Here is a 6,772-nt window from a genome sequence, read left to right as displayed (position 1 = left end):
TTTTCTAGACTTCAAACTTTGATTATTTGCTTGTTAGTCCATGAGCCACTGGGGGTGGTCGGTACCATTTTGGGCAAATAAACCTTATAGTGATATTTGGTAAGGTATACCCCTAACTAATTAGAAAATGTATGATAGCATCAAATCCGTTGTGGCTTCCATGCTGGAAATCGAATTATTGCCCTTGATTTGTTCAAATTTGGTATCTTGAGCTAAATACATTTGAAACCTGGTCCATTATCACCATGGTTTAGTTTGAAATTATATAAATAAAACATTTTGCATAAAAGCTCTACTTGAGACCTGAATTGACATGTTCACAATATCATCATTATCATAACCAATAATTCTCATTATCATTGTCCTCTGTGTTTTCAGCCTCATTTAGTTCATCTTCTCATTCGTGAAGTGATTCTCGATTTTCACAATCAGCAAGTTTACACATATCATTGCAGTTAAGTCCATTTATCATACACACGCATTTCGGCAATGTACATTTTTTTTTTTATACATTTGCAGGCTACCAAATCAAGAACTGACTCAGAAGCTGGTTGAAGGTCTATCCAATGTACTACTAACTGCTGTACACTCTCTTCCTTTTCCATCTTCCAACCTCTTTCAACTGGACTAGGTACATCAGGATCCTGACAAAGACACTTTGGCTGTAGTTGTATGAACTCCTCTGCTAAGGGAGTATTATACACATCTCATTGTGCTCGTCTTCAAATTATTTGATCGAATCATTCCTAAAAATATATATAGACCATGTGCTTAGCAACTGAGGAAAATGTAAAATAAAATAAGAATTCCATGGAGTGGCAACTTTGGTTATGTCAATGAGTCTAGTCCAAGTTTTACTCCAACATTTCATGAACATCGGAAGTCATCGGAACAAATTTGTGCGACACTATAGCCCTGTCTCGCTGCTTGAGCTGCATGAAGAAGTAGGCGTCCATCTGCCTCTTCTTGTAGGCTCTGCAGTCTCTGGAGATCTGCTATCTCCTAGTGGTCTTCAAATGTTATTCAAATGTTATTCTGTAACATTTTTCTATCACGTTTGCATAGAGAACCTTTCCATGCAGTCTTTCTGTAAATTCTGTCTTCATCCACTCGTTCACCAAAAACTTAATGATGCTATTTTTGATGTAAATCGTGCTCAGGAAACTCCCTCACTGCCTGACAATTTGAGTGCAGTAATATTCTGAAGTTGATGCCAATCTTCTCGAAGTGATCTCTTGCTGTCCTTGATTGAATTTTCTGTGTCAAATACAATATCTATCCTTTCACTGTTCACCCCGGCCCTTAGTACCATTGAAAACACCGCGTGTTTTCAATATCTCCAAACGTAATTTGATCACCTTTCACCTGATGAACTAGACTCATTCTGTCAGTCACTGATGCAGTCATTTGGCAGCTGTCCAACTACTGAAACATTCTTCTGTAACGCCGCTGATATTGCTGCTTTTTTCATCGTTCGCAGCATCCGCTCTGGTGCGGATAGAGCCATGGCAAAGGTCCTATTTTATACGAAAGAATATCTTCCATCTGCAGATTACGACTTTGTGCCATCACTATTGTGCGACCAAACAAGGTTCTGTCAGCTTTCTAAATTGCTCCGTGTCCACTTGATTTCACCTCTCGCTTTTGGCTCAAATTACTGAATGTCATAAGTCTTTGAGTCGTATCGGTCCATAGAACTTTACATCCGGTGGATCTGCCTCCTGTCTTTTATTTCTGAAGGTTATATAAGATTCTTCACCAATCTGATATGCATGCAACAAGTCAGTTGTTATTTCTCTTGGCGCAACCCTGGCAGTTGATATGCTAACAAGATCCTGATTCTCTGCAAAAGGGTTGACCCATTCCTTTATCAAATCGACAATTACTGAAATCATGTTCATCCCTCTGGATTCTTGGACGTTGTTATTCTGTATGAGATATTACTGATGATTTTTCTCCAACCATGTGCCATAGAAGTCTTAAAGGAAAAGCTTTGATACTCTGCAATTATATAGTAGCGTTTAATAGCTGCTGCTTTTACGTTGAATCGAGCTGTTCCACCGGTGTCTGTGTGTCCTTATTACATGTAAGTACTTATTAAGTGATCGTCATCATCTGTTGATTTGTTCATGTGTATAATGCATTTTGTTCATGGTACGTGAAATACAGACATTAACAGGATACTGTTTTAGAAAAACGTTGTGACCTTTTGGCCTTTGACCTTATGACATAATGAAGTAATGGGTCTGTTTCATACATTCTTTTCATAAATACCCCTAGAAAATTTTTTATTCAAAGTTATAATAATATAATATTTGTGTTTCGTAAATATGCACATAAAGTAAATCAAGGGAAATTTTCGTCAATTTTCAGTTTTGTGGTAAGGATAAAAATTTACTATGAAATCAAGTGATATATATATTTGATACTGAAAATATGTTTTGAAACGCCAATTAGTGAATGAAATTCTTTAAATCAAATGATTGTGCAATATGTTTTTGATATGAAAATTGTCACAGAAGTAATTTCTTTCTGCTGATTATAATTTCAAAACTGCATGCAGTTCCACTGTATGATCATGGGTAGGATTATATCCCTATATAATTTAGAGGGCTCATTGCAGAGCCAATATTGAATAATTATTGAAAAGTTTAATAACATGGCCTGCATTTGAAAGAATTTCCAAGAAGACGTCAATCGAAATAATAAAGAAAATGTAAATTGAATAAACCGACCTTCTCCTTTCATAGACACGGTTGGAAGAATTAACATTATGGGTGGTTGTATATATAAACGGTTGATACGCCATTAAAGCCACAATCAATTGAATGCTATCATTTTCTGAAGGTAGAGATGTATGTCCTTCGAAAAATAACTATGAAAATTATTCACCCAAGATGGTACCGATACTGAAAAATTCATGGCCTGGCTCATGGACTATGTGTAATTTATATTTTAAAATATACGTTTACTATTCTGTGAATTGACTGTAGAATGTCCAAACAATAGCTGAAATTTTTCGATAGACATTTGTACTATAAATATAGTATCAAACATTTTCTGCAATTTATTTTTAGTAAAGATTGGCAAAGTTCATTGATAATTATAAAAAAATGTTTTGTTGCTCTCCTGACTTATATTAAAACCATAGATCACAAACATTCATAGAGTGTTCGCAACATCAAGTTGTAACGAATTGAGCAATATTTATAGTCCCAATACTTTATTGATATAAAACTGTTTAAACTTGGCTTTACGTCTTGAATTATTCCCTATTAATGTCATAAATCTAGCTAAAAATACTAGGAAGAAAAAAGTATATTCTATAGGACATTTTACCTCATGTGACAAACACTGTTAGCAACTAGAAACATTTTACTCATCAATTTTATTCTCTATTTATTCATTTTTTGATCATCGATAATTTTGAACATTTTTGATGCACTCCTGACCAAGAGCATGTGAGTCTATAAAGCAGAATTGTGAAGCATAAGTACACCAAAAAGTGTTCTGTTATTTTAGAGAAGTTGTGGTGGAATTATTTGAGTTTTTCGGTATGATTTTTTCAAATTTCAGAAAAAATTGAATAGAAAAGATAAAACACATCTGGATTGATAAAACTAAAAAAGAGGCAGATTTCAATAATAAGACTGCCAATAATTTAGTACTTAATTATTCAAAGAGATCTTTATTGATCAAAGAATACTTATTAGAATGAATAGAAGAAATATGCATTCCATCATTGAACTTGGATCGTTAAATAAAATGTGTTGCACGCCTGACCGTAGAAATATGGATCTGAAACACAGACAGATCTATTTAGATTTTATTTGGTAAAAATGTTCTTTGTGTCTTTATTTTCCCAAGCAAAAAATTACATACTAATAAAAGTTTTTCCATGCTAGGGCTAAAAAATAAATGTTGCACTCCTGACATAAATGGGTATGCATAGATACTTGATTCTCATTATTGCTACTTCTGATTAAGATAACCTTTTTAACTTTTAAATGATGTATCAGTTATTGTTTTACACATTCATAATTCTTTTTTGACGTAATTGTCATATACATGTTTAAAATCAATGAGTTTTTGGCAACATTATTTTTTTCTGTTGCACTCCTGACATGGTATAGCATTTTTTTCAGCACCAGCCATGATCATAACTTTAACAAACAAAAGTTTCTACAATCTAAATCTAATAATTAATACATTGAATTTTATCAGGAAAGTCTTTATTTTTAACATGAACCATATTTATTTATTTCACAGATCTTTGAAGAATATTAAATTTACAAAATGTCACAATTAAAAAGATATTGCACTCCTAACATTTTTAGCATCATTTTTGGGCATAACTTTTTTGTGACTTAAGATATCAATATTTGGCAGGTATTTAGACAATATCAAAGATATATGCTTGAGCTTTAGAAATTTATTCACATTGCTTGTATTTTTAGGGCAGAATAACAAATATGTGTCTGGTCATTTTTTTTAATTCACTCACATGTGAAAAATAAAACCCTATCTCCAATCAATCAAAAGCTATGTACAAGGTTAGAGTTTTAAGGACACAGACAGACGAAGAAATCAAAAACTGTAAGCCTCGAATCTTCGATTAGAGGGCATAAAACATATTTGTCATTCTTGTAAAATGTTTATAAAAATTGAAATACACATTGTAATGCACTGCCAGTGTTAGGGTCATTGTGAAATATTTTTAATTCTATTGAGGACATAATTAATCCAATAAAAAACGAGTGTACTAGAAAAAAAATGTTCATTTTTGAAGGAGTGCTTTGAAATAGGGAAATCATAGGATTCCCCTAGATATTGTCTATTCGTCTGTCCAGAACTGAAATGGAAAGTAAATTTGAATTACATGTTAAACCTAACCATTCAATGACTTGAGTTGGTATAAAATGTGATTTTTCAACATTGACCACCAGACCAGTTTCTGACAATGTTTTCTGCAGAAATTGAGAATCTAAAGCACATCGACTCTAAAGCACATTGACTCTCAGTTGAAGCAAATGCCAAACCATCATCTAAATATAATACAATCATAATGCCATTTTTCTCAAGAATTTAACGATGGGTCTTAGACAAATGGAGCTGCATGACGAAAGACCAAAAGGAAGAATTGTATAGCAGTAATACTTGTTATCCCACTGGAATCCTTAATAAGTCTGATAATTCTCCGCTATATCTATGTGATGATATCTTGATTTCAGATATAATAAAAGTCGTTTTCGAAATAATCTAATGTCGTCTTCCAGTCTTCAAATTTTATTTTTTCATACTTTACATATTTATATAGCCTACTGAGTTCAAGGATCCACCTCTTTTTGTTTTTATTTTCTGCGACGCTCAGTGGACTACACAAAAGTGGCTGAAGGAACTTCTAAAATACATTGGTTTTCCATCAACTCTGCAATTTCTGTATTAAAATTCAATAGCAGACTTATTGTTTCGAAAACACATAGAAGGAAGATTTTAAACAAAAGGAATTTCATATCCAGATTCAATAACTTTCAAAATAAATGGATTTGTGCCAATTTTTTTTACATTTACCAACATATCTTTTCAAACTGTGCTTTATCAATGATTTTTGTTTTGATTCCTTTTTCTGAAGGCATTTCACTTGACCAGCAAGAGTCGAATAGCTTGTATATAACCTGTATACTTATCATTGACTTTGTGACTTGTTTTGGGGGCAGTTGGTTTTCAAGTGCCCGGCGGAAAAGCAGTTGAAGCAAACATCACTGGGCTGTGGTTAACGCCTCGCAGGTTTGCCACGAAAGGGCTGCTGCTGATATGTAAATAGTTGAAGTGCAGCAGTAGAAGAAGACCCAGAAGAAGCAAGTTGGGCTGCCGCTGCCGCTGCTGGAGAGGTTCTGTAGGTGCCATACGAAAAAAAAAGTTTGTTTTGCGCTTGCTTTTGCTGCCTGAGAGCGCGGTTTTCAGCGCTCTAATTTTCTTCTCATCGTCAGAGTTGTCGGCAATTTCTCTGGATTGGTACTCATTTACTGTTTTCCACCCTGCGGGAGAGGAATCGGCAATTTGAGTGTGTTTCTGGCGCGTTTTCAGTTTTTTCTGCAATTCGTCTATAATTGACATTGACTCGCTATCTTTATTTTTTGAAAGGCTAAGCTCTTTCTCCCAGTTTTTCTAGGCCCTCGAGAATTTCAGCATTAAAATCGTACTGAGCGCGATTTCCTTCGGATTTAATCTTTAGAATAGGGTTTTCTTTCAGTTTCTTGGCAATGGACTCTGACTGTTCTGCTTTAAGCAGTCAATTCCAATGAAATTGGCGTGTAACTATGTAACCATTGAGCCCCACCTCCAATAGGTTTTTTCGGAAGTTTCCCTGTTAAAAATAGAAAACTGTTTAAGTGACAGATTATACAAATTATGAAATTTTACTACCCATAACAAGAGGCGTGAATTAAAAAAAATTACAAGTTCGCAATAGAAAATTTTCTGAATTGATCTCATACTTGTATTACAGAAAATTTCTGATCATTTATAATTTTCCTGCATCTCAATTTGACAATAAAACTTTTGAAGAATTTTTTATATGCAATCCCCATCTTAATCGGTAAATAAAAATATCACTTTCATATGTTACGAAATATATATTGTAGTAGATTTTTTTTTAATTGCCAGTGACTGTAGATTTTTTTTCCTATTTTTATATCGGTAAGTTTATAGACGTACGCATACTATTGTACTTTCGTTTTTGTACATCCTAATGGGGATTTCCTGAGTTTTT

Source organism: Saccostrea echinata, unplaced genomic scaffold (genome assembly GCF_033153115.1).
Source record: "Saccostrea echinata isolate AGI-Se365-2 ecotype Australia unplaced genomic scaffold, CSIRO_AGI_Sech_v1 ptg000009l, whole genome shotgun sequence".
Taxonomy (NCBI): Eukaryota; Metazoa; Mollusca; class Bivalvia; order Ostreida; family Ostreidae; genus Saccostrea; species Saccostrea echinata.
Note: the sequence above shows the minus strand (reverse complement) of the source record.